We start from the raw sequence: 14504 nt of genomic DNA on the forward strand, positions 1-14504 counted from the left end.
TATAAGGGGTGAGATGTACTTGTGACCCAATCCTATGCAAGAAATGATCAACAGGGTCTCTAGAATCTAATGACTTCAGATAAGTAGATGAGCCCCGTTAAGCACGTTGATGAAGTTCTCCTCCTTGATGATGAAGATTCTTCAGCTCCCTTGATCTGCAACACTTGATGATGTTCCAATAAAGGCAACGGGTTGGGTTAAGCTTATGTTGGAATTCTACTCTAATAAATATTTTTCTATTTTAGAAAAGGAGTGATTCCAAGCATTCAAGCATTCAAGGTATCCCAACTCAATGATTTTCCATTAAGATAGTAGCTGGATAATCCTTAAATGGGAAAGTTCATTCCTCAATCCACTCTATTGAAAATCGAGTGGTGGATTGAAGGATGAACTTTCATGAGAAAATGAGCTTGGGGTAGGTGATATGCAATTACTCTCTCTAAGCTCTCTCTATTTTTCTTACTTAGCAACCAAGAACAAGCTCACCTTATATAGGCAAAAAGTTCAAGGGCAATAAAATAGTCAGTTGCTGACTGAGTTCGATGTCATCGAACGTATACTTTTGATGACATCAAATGACAGTTCGATGATACAAACTCAACTGACAAACACAACTGGAACTTTTTGATAGAAGCTCGATGATATCGAACCTGCTTCAATGGCATCGGGATTTGAACTCCGATGTAATAGAACCAAGGTTCGATTCCTCGACAATGTATTTCAAAGGAGCTTGCTAGACATGAACAGGCTGGCTTCGATGTCATCGAGCCTACTTCGATGCCATCATATTTCAAATGTCGATGTCATCGAAACATAGTTCGATACATCGATCTTTTTTAGAAGATTTTCCTTGTCAGTTTACTAGACACTCCTTTGTCCAAAATCGATGTCATCGACTTAGTTTCGATATGATCGAGATTTAAAATTCTATGTCATCAAGGGTATCTCGATTCCTCGAACATTTCTAGATGATTTTCCTATCAAGTTTTTTGGGCCAGTCTTTGTCTAAATTTTAATGAAATCGAAGCTCCCTCGATGTCATCGGAATTTGAATTTTGATGTCATCGAGGCTCATTTCGAGTCATCGATGAAATTCTTGATTTACCTTTGAAGCTTGTTAGTCACAGACTAGCCAATATTCGAGGACATCGAACCTTGCTCGATGTCATCGGAATTTGAATTCTGATGTCATCGAAGCAAGGTCGATTCATCGAGAATATTGTCCAAATATCATGTTGGTTGCTGGACATAAAAGACCTCAATTCGATGTCATCGAGGCTGTATCGATGTCACCGAAAACAAGTGTTTGATGTCATCGATGAAAGCTTGATACATCAAAGAAAGCTGAAAACTTAAAAAAATTTCCTGTTTGTAAAATCAATTTCATACTTATATTCCTATATTGTTCTAAGCTTTTTAAGGATTTATATACCTGGGTGTTTTGGGACATGGGATGTGAGGCTAAGTTTACCTTTGATGAGTTTGGAGCACACATCCAGTTGAGGCTGATGCTTATATGATCTTCATATGAGGCACACCTGACTCACTGACTCAACCATCACGTTAATTGACAAACTAGGGCACTTTTAGCAAGGCCTATTTCCAGCTCATCATCGAGAAAATAACCCACCGCATTTTTGGATGGAAGAGTAAAATTTTATCGCAAGCAGGCTGCCTCACTCTCATCAACCACGTGCTATGCAGTATCCCTGTCCACTCCATGATGGCTACGGATATCCCTGTGAGTCTTCTAAGTGAGATGCAAAAATTATTTTTTGACTTCTTTTGGGGTTGGGACGGCAACCACAAGCGCTACCATTAGACCAATTGGAAGGTCATCTACAAGCCCAAATTGGAAGGTGGCCTGGGGGTTAAGAGCCTAAGTAGCGTCATGAAGGCTCTAAGACTTAAAATGGCCTAGACAATCAGGTGTAGAGACAAAGATAACTATTGGGCCTCCTTCATTGTAGAAAAATACTCCAAATATTTGAGCATTGCAGGGTCAGTCAGCCCCTCAACCTCTCCTCTAAGGAAAAATATCTTCAAGCTCTTGCCTTCCATCTCTACCCACTCCCGCTGGCTTATAGGCTGAGGTGCCTGCAATTTTTGGGAGTCGAACTGGACTGGATTAGCCCAGCTGTAGAATGGGTGTTCCAATCCTTTGCCGAGCTAGCCCAACTTCCCCATCGTGTGCACGACTGGATTGGACTCCTAGGCTGGCGTCACCTCCCAAGCATGCAACCTCTACTCCCCCGAGTAGTGATCGATCACATATCAACTGATGGATTTTACACCTCCCCCTAAGATGATATCTAAGTTTGGTCTTACACCCCATCAAACGAATTTAGCATTACTTCAACTTAGAGGTGCTCCCGATCTGCAAACCCAAAAGAGCGTTGGTCCAAATGGATTTAACACCTATTGAGGGTCAAATATTGCATATCATCCCCCATTTATATCTTGGTTTTATGAACATGATAATGCTTAATGTTCTATTTTATTCATGTTTGTGTTGTAAGGTGAATTTAAGAGCTTGGATTGAAAAAGGTGCTAAAAGCATGGATTTGATGCTCAAGAATCACCAAGGTAAGGGTTGGATCTTAAAAGACCAAAATTGAAGAATTCACATGTCAAAGATCCATGAAAACTAAGTGAGAAATGAAGAGAATCAAATATTTGAAATGAAGAAAAGGAATCCTGAAATTGTCCTGAAAATGCATATTCTGAAACTCTGGGTAATTTTGTGAAATGGTGCAGAGTGAAGTCTATTTTGGAAAACTGTGAAGAGTAAAGTCTATTTTAGCAAACTGCGTAAATTCGAAGCAATTTCTAGAGTTTTTCAACTAGGTGTGAAAGTTGGAGTTCCACAACTATAAATAGGACTCCCTATGATGTTCCTAGTCATCTTCTAGGGTTTAAGGAGTATAACAAAAGGGTATAGAAGTCATCGTCAAGAGTTTTTCTTCTTCCTTAGTTGTTTTCATGTTTTTCTTAAGAGACTTTGGTCCAATCATATCTATGGTTGACTAAATCTCTTAGCTAGGGCTAAGAGGTGAAGCTTGTAGCATGATGGGATGTTTCTATTGCTTTAATTCATGTTTATATTGAACTTCATGGATTCTAATTTGATATTTAAGGAATACTTTTAGTTTTTAATGGTTTATTGTGACTCTAATTACAGTAGATCTACAATAACTTTGAGTATCTTCTTTTCTTGATTTGAGATTGTGAAATTAGTAAGTTTTGTTGTTCACCATCGTCCCTTAGGCATGCTAGGAATATGGAATCCTTCCTCATCTTCACATTTCTCCTGCTTTGAGATTATGGAATTGGTAAATTGTAACACCCCATACTTTCAAGCACTCGAGTGTTACCATGTAAATTAAGTTTGTATTAATACAAACTTAATCTACTTAGATATTCACGTTTATTACCGTTTAAATCCAACCGTTGAAAGCAGTCTGCACCTATATATCAAGCTATCCATCCATTATTCTTCAAGACAGACTATCACGTCGTCAGAAAAACTTATCCGTAGGATTCTAATTTCATGGATAAATAAATCTAACTGACCATTATATATTTAAAATTATGGATCACAAGATCCACCATTCATCAAGCCCGCAACTTCTTTTGGGATGATTTGCCACTTAAACGGTGTAACCACCCAATTTTAAAAGAAACAGTTAGAGTCTGTCCATGTTAGCTTAGGGTCACTTAGAAGCATCAATGATAATATCGGGAAACATTGGGTGCGCTTAGGATCAATTTTGGAATTATTCGATCATCAGATTGGTCATCCAATTCAGAATATGTAATACATAATAATTATCAAATATATATAACTTAGTGTGTATATATATATATATATATATATATATATTATAATCAAACTATTTAATAATTATTTATAATAAATACTATAATACAACATGTTGAGCTCAAAATCTGGACCACCCTCCTCTCAATGCTGAGAACTCGGAACGGACCCTAGTCCTGCATAGAAAAGTGAGCAAAGGAGACCCTGACTTAAACAGGGGACCCTCCGATGCTTAAGTCAGGCTAGGGAATCTGGGTCTAAGTTCCGTAGTGTAAAGAGAGGGTGCGAGATATTGCGTACTTGTTGTAGTGGGTTTCTCTAGTTTTATACCTGTGAGATGAAGGGATCATGGCCGTCAATCTCGGCATGATTTACTCAATCAAGCGGATGTCACACGTGTGGAGATATAGGCCGTTATCTTTGGATCGTGCGCTGAATCATTCTCCCATATGCGCCTTAATGGGGCGTATCCACGGGTGTGATCCTCGGCCATGTCCATACATGGGTTAATCCCACAACTTGGCTCCCCGAGCTTGTGATCGGACTGACCTTATCTAGACACGAATTCAATCTGTCCGGGTCTACGATCGGATCCCACTAGTCGAAGTACAGGGGTCGGAGTCCGTTGGGCATGCTTGTTCTGGGCTTAGTTCTCAACCTCTGGATCGAGGATGACTTAGCTGATTCGAGACCATAGGTCTTCAGAGGGGAGATCCAGATGAGAGCCTGGCTTGGCCGATCCAGGGCCGTAGGTCTTCAAACGTTAGCTTTTCTCAACTCGGCTTACTAAGTCTGCTCACATTTTCCCATTACACAACATAAATATATACACTATGAAATGTTATTTATATACTTTATAAGTATTTAAAATTTCATTTTAAAATGATATATAATTATAATCCATATTATATTTATACATTCGTAACATCATTTATATAAATTACAATCATAAAATTTCTATTGCGTAAATTAATAAAATTTATAATAAATAATGTATTTTAAACAATTTAACATTTTATATAAAATTAAAACATAAGACACATGTAACTGTATAAATAATACACAAATAATATATATTAATCTTTTCTTTTTCACTAATATTCATATAATTTATATATATTAACAATCTGTGATAATATAAATTATATATAACAAATTTCATTATTACTTGTTATTAATGTACTTTTATTAATATAAAAAAATGATAATAATAGATGGTAATAGTAATAAAATTAATATTAATATTAGTAATTGGTTAGTAATCTATTATGAATTGACCCATTAAGATCTTTTAACTGTTGGCATTCAATTTCGGGAAGATCCGACCATTAGATCGATAGGAATCAACCATTAGAACTAGAAACTTAAGAGTATGGCCCACTTGAAGTTTAGGTCAGCCCCAAACTTGAGCTCATGGCCTTATATAGGTAGATGGATCAAATAAATAGAGTGGATTTCATCTAAACATCTTCATGGACCCCATAGTCATTTCGTGTGTGCACCATAGGAGGTGCACTCACTATGCACCAGTTCGGGGAGCCCGATCAAAGCGGGCTAGCACGCAATTTCTCTAAAAAGAGAGATTTCTCTCACTCTCACTCTCTTTGGTTTTTGAAAGCGGACGGACATCTGTTCCTTGATCAGTGGCCCACCTACACCGGCCCTATAAACAATCTAAACCGTCCATCTAGTGCAGATGCTCCGTTTAACCAAACCCCAACTGATTCCACACCTAGGAGTTCGTGTGCATGCACACAATCCTTACTACAAACGGGTCCTACAAACATAATTTTCTAAAAATGGAAACTGTTCTCACCGCCAGCTTGGTAATCCGTGTGCAAGGAAGTCCCTCGATCTCGGTTGTTCAATCCCGATCAATCCCAACCATTTATACCTGGTCATTAGGGCTTTGCAAAGGAAGGATCCAAAACCTAGCCATTTTCTTCTCCTTCCGAACCCACCAACCTAGCTACATTTAATCTTTGAAAATCCACGTCCATAAGCTCCCTCGAGCTGAATCAAATCATCCAACACCTTCAGATCGAAGGAACGAAGCCCCGCTTCTAATCTGCCATTAACGACAATCCCCTTCTACCTTCGAAACCACCCGTAAAACACCCCTAAAGCTTCGTTTCGAAGCTTCCACTAGCTCTTAGGAGTGCATGTAAACCATCTAGTAGCAGTAGGATCAGGGAAGATCCATCAGACTAAGAAGCGCCATTAGAGCTCGGTCGTCTTCCACAGCGAGCTTGCACCATCAGTGCTGCTTGTAATGCTGTCGATTTTGGATCCAGAGTTACGAACATGTGGCTCACATGATTGTCATCCAAATGATCCGAGAGAGAGAGAGAGAGTAGAGGCGACGAGGAGTCGTGCGATGGAGTTGCTGACCGGTCGCAACCGCGCTGACTCGGTGAGTTCGACCGAGTTTGGTCCAAGCCAAGGGCTTTGCTGGGCCTTCAGAGAAGTAGGAAAGGCAGAAGAATAGGAAGAGAGAAAGGAAAGAAGATAGAGAGAGAGTAAGGGGTTGCAGCTGCAACATTACCGCTGCAGGAGAGTTCAATCTTGGTTTGGGGCTTGTCCGAGTTTGTCGACTTGATGGCTCAGGCCCTAATGTGTTCGGAGCTGGCCTATGAGTCCAGCAGGAATAGAAGAAGAAGAGAAAAAAGATATGAATTAGTAGATAGGAGAGAGAGAGGGAGAGAGAGAGAGAGGGAGAGGAGTATGGTGAGTGGGTTGTGTTGCTGCGAGTCGACTCAACTCACCTGAGTTGGGCCAAGCTGTTCATTACTGGGTGTTTCGAGTAGCAGAAAGGGATGATGAAGAATGAAGAAGAAGAAGGAAATCAATGTTGTCAACCTTGATGGGTTGATTTGGTAAGATCATGTGAGTCCAACTGAGTTCAACCAAGTTTATCCCAATGCGGCTGAGTTCAGATAATTTCGGTTAGGTTTAGTCAATTGGCATTAGAGTTCGAAGCTCGAATCGAGGCTAAGTCAAGTTGCCAGGTTGAGCTATCAAGTTGAATATGGTGAGTCGACACGTTCTTCCCAAACTAGAAGTATTTTGATTTACAATTATCATCCTTATTACTATTATTTTAATAATTTTTAATATAGACATGATTAGCCATTAATAGACTATTTACGCTAATATTTGTTATTATAAACAAAGTTATAATTATTAGATATTATATTCTATTCATTACTCTGAAATATTATCATCATTAGGATTGTTAATACTAAACATGATTAACCATTAGTAAATTACCTATACTAATGTTGGTTATTACAGACAAATTGTAATTATTAAATATAAGTATTTTATTCTTCGCTCTTAAATATTATTACTGATAGTAGAGCATACTATTTATTTTCATTACAATGATTATTAATGTCACATAAAATAATATTAATTATATCCTCAATGTTAATGATCACCATGAAATTATTAATATTATTAATGTTATGGTCAAAAGTACATCGATTAGCACTTGACCCCTAAATCTAAGCCTAGAACTAAACCCTAGGACGGAGTCCTAATTCTATATTAAAAACCTAAAAACAAATAATGCAAACCCGAGGCTATGATCATAACCCTAGATAATGCGTAGAACTGGGATCTAATTGTACGAGTTCATGATTTATGGTAGGGTTCAACCCTAAGGGCGCACACTCCTTCTAGCGATGACATAGGCAGTTCAAACATAAGGTGATGATTTCTTCCTCTTAGGCTTTCCTTTTCCAAATTGGTTAAGTAATAGTCTTTATCAGAATCACACATGTTATCTTATAGGATGTGATCTCTTACATTAGTCATAAACTCTTAAGACATGACTTATATTTGATTTATGATTGTATGCAATATTTATTTACATGATGGTTTCTATTTAAATTTCAATCCATGATCTTTGTGATTATTATGTATCAAGTGCTTCACATACATCTGGCATGCTATATCTATATGCTTTCACATGAATTGTTGTAAGTCGCTTATGAATCTCTATTCACTACACTTACTAGTGGGTAATTCTCTCTTGTGTACGTGAACCCATACTTAGGATGTAACCAGATGGGTTGTGGTAAGAAATGGGCCCTTGATTTACAGGATATATGAGATATGGAACATTAATGTGGGATTTACCATCCATAGGGCATACGACTTGAGTGGCTTAGAAATGATCTCTTTTAACCGCTCTGATTTAGCCTTGCTTGACCCTTTTTGTCAATTGATTTGATATTCCATGTATCCTTTTGCCAATGCGATTTAACATTTGTCCCATGTTTGGAGGTTTGCCTGATGTGGTTACGATGGCCTATACCATGCGATGGTAATCCCTATTTATTGAATTTGATTGGCCACTAGTTGACGGACGTCCATTAAGCATTTGAAGATGGAAAAACTTCATGAGTCGGTGATGGTGGTCATGGGACTCTATACCCAAGCTGTCGGCCTACGCTGGGTGATGAGCCCCCCATAGTGACCAATGAGTTACTTAAACCGGCTGATTGTAATTGGAATAATAATGGTTTGGCTAATCATGCATTCATAGCATATTGGCGATGGCGGGTGACTAATTATGGATGACGTAGCACGTGCCCTTAGGTTTAGTGGGGTATTATTTCGCTAGCTCCCAAACCATCAACTATTAACCTACGTGATGACTTGATCACTATATTATACGAGTTATGCTACGCTAGTGACCCACGTACTTGATGACTTGGCACCATGTTGTACGAGATATGCTACGCTGGTGATCAGTCTTTTGCATAGGTGATGAGCCCAAGTCCGACTGAATGAGCATTCCTAGGTCGATATGTATTCACACATTCATGCATTTAAAAAGACTGCATCATGTATTATTTTAATTGCATTGTTATTTTTAACTATGCTTAGTTAAGGTAGCGGTGTGTAATCTTTAGAAGAATTCACACTGAGTTGGCCACTTATCCATCAAATATATAACCATATAGGTAGCATAGGTGGCTTAAGTGAAATTCAGGTTCAGACTGATGAGAAGCCGGGTGTAATTGTCAAGGATGCATGATTGTACCTGCCAAGATAAGCTGCACGACTTTTCGGCTTATGTTCAAATGCATTTTAATATTTCTCATGTATTGAATTATGTAAATCTTGTATTGTTAATATCGATACATTGGTTTGTAAAAGTCATTATGGGTAGCCTTGTACATTCTAAATGTAAATGTAAATTTTCCTCTATGTTGATTTGTCCAGCCTACGCTAAACAGCTAACTCTGAAAGATTTATATATATATATATATATGGAATTTGGCTCTCTATAAGTTAATACTCGGGTTTTTGGGAAACGAGTCATATACTCGAGTCCCGAAAACTCAGGGCGCTAGATAAATCCTGTTGTTTGCCATCGTGTCCTGGGCATGGTTTGGTGATGGAATCCTTGTCAATTATCATAGTTCTCCTTCATTGAGAATTAGGTCAATGGAAGTTCAGATTTGGTTTTATTAATATATTTTTCAATTGGATAAGATATGACTCAAATTCTAATTGTGTTACTTAAATCAAGCAAGAGGGCTTCCTGATCACTACAAGTGGATCATTGACACCCTAGTTCCTACCTTTAAATTCTTAATTTTAATTACTCTATTCACAATTACTCTTCAAATACTTCAGAATTAGTTTCACATCTTCTTCTAGTTCTACTTCTAGTTAATTTTAGAAACGTACAAGTTTCAATCCATGTGGATTCAACCACGGTCTTACCGAGATTATTACTACATCGCGACCCTACACTTCGGGTTATGAACAGAACCCGCTCCTCCCTCCTAAGATCTCCCTCCCTTCCTTGAAAATCTTTCTTCACGCTCTCCCCATAGACACTAGAATTTAGGCCAAAGGCATCGCCTTGGCATCCAAATGTGACTGCTGCCCCTCCCCGCTTCAGCCGGGCATCGAGTCATTGGACAATATTTTTTCCTCAGGTGACCTGGCAGTTAAGGTTTGGGCAAGTCTCGGATCGATGTTCCACATCCTCCCCTTCGTTTCCCACCATTTAGCCTTGGGTAGGGCTTCCCTCTGGTGGGCGTCTTCTCCCTCTGCTGACCATTTCCGATCCCTTAGAGGCCTCACGCCACTGCTGACCTTCTAGGAACTCTGGTTTGCGAGAAATGCAGCTCGCATGGAGAGCTCCATGATTACTGCTACCAGAGTAATCGCCAACGCTGGATCAGAGCTATTGGCATTCTAATTCCCTCCCTAAATCTACATGTCGCTCCGCTGCTTCAGTCCTCATCGGTCTAGGACTGTATGGTTTCAATTTGCTCCTCTCTAAGACCTAGTTGGTCTATTAGGTTCACCCCCGCACGTGTTGGATAAAAATGAATGTAGATGGCTCTTCCTTAGGCAACCCAAGATGGGGTGGCGGTGTTGCTAGAGATCACTTGGGAGACCTCATCTTTCCTTGCCACTCCGGATATGGGATAGGCTCTAACGGTCGAGCTAAAACCAAGGTAATTTGGGAGGCCCTTTCCCACTGCAAGGCCATGGGCCTCAACAAGGTGGAACTCGTCAGCGACTCCAAATCTGTGGTGGACCCTCTCTCTAAGGAATCCGCCCTGTCATGGGCCATGTGGTATTGGTGGATCAGAATCAAATCCCTCGGGGAAAAATATGGAGATATCCTTCTCCTATTTTCCTAGGGAATCCAATGTCGTAGCGAACAGATTCGCATGAATGGGCAGTGAAAGCCAAGCCCATTCATCCTTCCAATCCAAAGCTGAGTTCCCTCCCCTCATTAGAGCCTTGCTCTTTCTTAACAAAGTGGGTTTAGGATACATGAGAGATCTATAATGTTTGTGTATTCCCTTTCTTGGCGGCTGGGCCTACTTAGTCCTTTTTGTTATCAGGCCCATCCTATAGTATTGTATAACTCCTTCTTCCAATTTAATATGAAAACTACTTTATTAACAAAATAATAAAATAAGAGAAGGATCTAAATGGTGACTTTTTTATTTCCATAACCATCCAATAGAGATCTATAAATAGTAAGAGGATTAGCAAAAGACAACAATCAAATCCAACACAAACATCAAACAAATCAAATTTATCTTACTTTACCATAATCAAGTAGCTCTATTTCAGGAGTTGTGATAATTCAATAGTGATAATCTTTAGTTGTAATATCCAAGTCTACACTCATACAATGGACTTGATTTTTATCCAATGCAAACAGTTCTTTCAAAAGAAGCATTCTTATAGTCACTCTTCCGAGACTGATTGTAAGTATTTTCTTTTGTTTGATTGTTCTGGTATACTAAAAAGCTTTATCTTTTGAAAAGAAAGGCATAACTCATCTTCAAAGGAAGAACCCTACCCTTCGACTATCACCTAGTCATTATAAATATTCTACGAGTAGTTGAGTAGGCGACCGATCTCCTTATATTTTGGTCATATATTGTCAACTGAGATGTATCTGCTTATTTCGGTGCTTAGGGTCAAAGTTGATTAGTTTGAATCGAGTTGTTATATCAATTTTAGTATGCCTGCATGCACTGTATGTGACAAGAAACAAACCGTGTGCCAATAATTTTTAGCACGCCCGATGGAACACAAATAACTACTTGGCTATTATAAATATTCATTTTACACCAGCCATGTAAAAAGAAGAGTTTTTGGCACACTTAGTGAGACTTTGATTAAAAGTATACTTACCGGTGCAAATGTTATGTGGAATCATGAGTTGAAGAGGTAGTTAAAATGGTTGTACAACTACTAATGTTGTTGATGCTAATGAACCTCCTTCCTAAGAGGTAGGTCAGGTCAACCAGTTACCCAAGCAAGTGAATTACCACTCAATCCAGTGTTGGTTTTTCCAAATCTAGATAGAGCATCGATATCTCATATTGAACCCCTTGAGATTATATCAACTAGGTTGGTTGATGTTTAAAGGGAAATTCAACACATTGTGGAATTGTCACGGATTCAGGCTGGACAGTCACGAGGTGAGAATGAAACCTTTAATAGATGGATGGTTAACCACACCAAGAGCATGAACCAGTTGATGGCTATGTTTGCTGAAAGGGCACCTATTGCACCTCAGCAACAGGTTGACGCTAGTTTGGTTGGGAATCTTGCACTAGTACCTCTGTTGTAGCTAGTGCCATAAGTACCCCCTCCCTAGCGACATACACATCCTTCTCCTATTCCAGTATAACACATGAAAACTTCACTGGGAATTGAGGGATACCCAGGGAACATCTTTTTCCCAAAAAACCAACCTTATAATGAGAAGCAATACTCGACTAGTCCAAAGCCACCTCTAATGGTCGGGTAATAATATTAGGACCGTAATCAAATGATACAGCTAATACAAGAGGTAGCAGACCAAGTTCTCGACTGAACTACCACTCCAATGTATGACAAGCCTGCTCCTAATTGGATCGACCAAAAATATCCATTATCGATGAATTATTAAAAGATGAGATATCGATGTCCTAGAGGGGGTGAATAGGATAATACCAAATTCTTTGAAATAAAGGGGAATAAATAATCTCAATCGCCCAAAGTATTGAAACATTGATTCCAAATAATTTATAAGATCACCTTCACCTAGAATTTTAGGCAAGACAACCTTATATCACAATGTCTTTGAAATCAAACTTTCAAACTAGCAAGAGACAATGAAATAAATATAACATTCACCAAAAAGAATGAAATAAATATAATATTCACCATAAATAATGAAATAAACAATCACTACATAGGTACAAGGTGTTATAGTCGTTCGATGCTTAAACCCACACCTACTCCACTCCTAAAATTTCTACCCTCATAATTTTGGCTTTCACTATTACAAGGTTTTCATAAGTTCATCTTAACAACATCTTACAGTTCTTGTGATTTTCACATGCTCACCACAATAAAACCCCCTTTGTGATTTTGACGGGCTATCACAAATCAACCCATAGAAATTTCCAGGCTATGTTAGAAAAATCCAAATAAAAAATGATAGTTGATGTCACACCCCAAACTTGAAAACCGGGCTCACAAAATTCCCGATCGCCGAATCCGATGTCAATAGCCTCTGTAGTATCCCATTCTCGGCTCCCAGTGTCCACACACTAGATTCTGGTCCTGGGATCCTACAAGGAAGATTTTCCTACATACATTTGACTCATAATAAGCATAACCACAAGTTTACCCAAATCACAAAGGCAACATCATCATCACATATCCACTAATATAAACATTTGAATACAGTGCTGAAAGGGAAATACATATGACAAAATCAAAGCTCCAGAGGTCCGCTGCATGCTCTAAGCTCAATGCTGCAGCAACCTAACGCCACCTGCATGCATCTATCGTGCATAAGCTTATAGAAAGCTTAGTAGGTAGTGAAAGTGTGTGCACAAGGTAAGTGCCAAGTAAGCAATATCAGAGTAATTAGAGTAAGCAGAAATACTGATAAGCCCATAATCATACAATATCAGAAATACTAGCAAGATCATAAATCATACAATATCAGAGTAATGTGAAAAAATGCTGATAGGCCCATAAATACCATCAACTTTATCCAGGCTTTGCGATGCAAAAATATAATAAAAATAATATTATATACTGATGAAGCAATGTAGATCAGCGATGTAATGCGGGGATAGTAAGCCAAATATCAGATGCTAATGATGCAATGCAATATGTAGTACGAATGAAATAACCAAGCTGGAGTGAAGTCGGGATGATAGTACGTAGTATCGCAGGCTATGGGGTCCATCACAAGGGACTTCTATCCAAACCAGTCTCATACCTAAATTTGGATAGCTAGACTCAATGTAGTAGACTCCTGATCTCAGGTTAGTCATGTACCCAACCGAAATCCTTACTATTATGGAGGTACACAACAATTATTTGCGCACCACCAACCTAAGTGGATAGTGAATGAATAAATATGCAAATCCTACTCGATAAGTCCACATATTAGTACGGTTTCTCTCTGGGATCATCACCGGGGTCTAGTACACTCTACATGCAAATCGCCGCCCACTGACGCGCGACCATGCAAGTGGAAGAGACCTCACCATCCGCCTGGCCAGTAGTCAGCCAATATCTACCCGGCACGTCGATAGTGGACCCATTCACGAGCTGGTCAAACACAGCCTAGTAATGCCCACTACTCTCGGGTGGGTAAGGCCATACCCCCTCCCAACCGACCACGACATAGTGAGAGACGCAGCCTCCTGTTATTCGGCTCTCTTGTGCTCATATATATCCACTTGGTCTCAACGTTGGGATATTTCCTGGCCACGAAGGTTTAGGTATTTTCACCCAAGGACATCTATGGCGCTTGTATGCTATAACCAAACATTTTCGGTGTCCTATCTGGCCATCCACGATATGCCTGTAGAGGTTATGGCCCTGATATCGCTAGGGCATATAGTAGTCACAACACACAATGCAAGATGCATGAGTAATACAATCTAGTCATGCATCAATCCTACGCATACCGTGCGCTCATGTGAGATAACCTCCGCCTATCAGGGAGTCTCATAACAACCTGCCCAATGATATATGCAATGGTCAACCACTTCTCATAACAAACATGCAGATGATGCGTATGACCATGTATCATGATGCTATACTATCACATACTCATAATCGATATTAATAACCAGCATCAACAATCGACCTCGATAATGTGGACATTTAACCA

This window comes from Magnolia sinica, chromosome 13, assembly GCF_029962835.1.
Source record: "Magnolia sinica isolate HGM2019 chromosome 13, MsV1, whole genome shotgun sequence".
NCBI classification, from domain to species: Eukaryota; Viridiplantae; Streptophyta; class Magnoliopsida; order Magnoliales; family Magnoliaceae; genus Magnolia; species Magnolia sinica.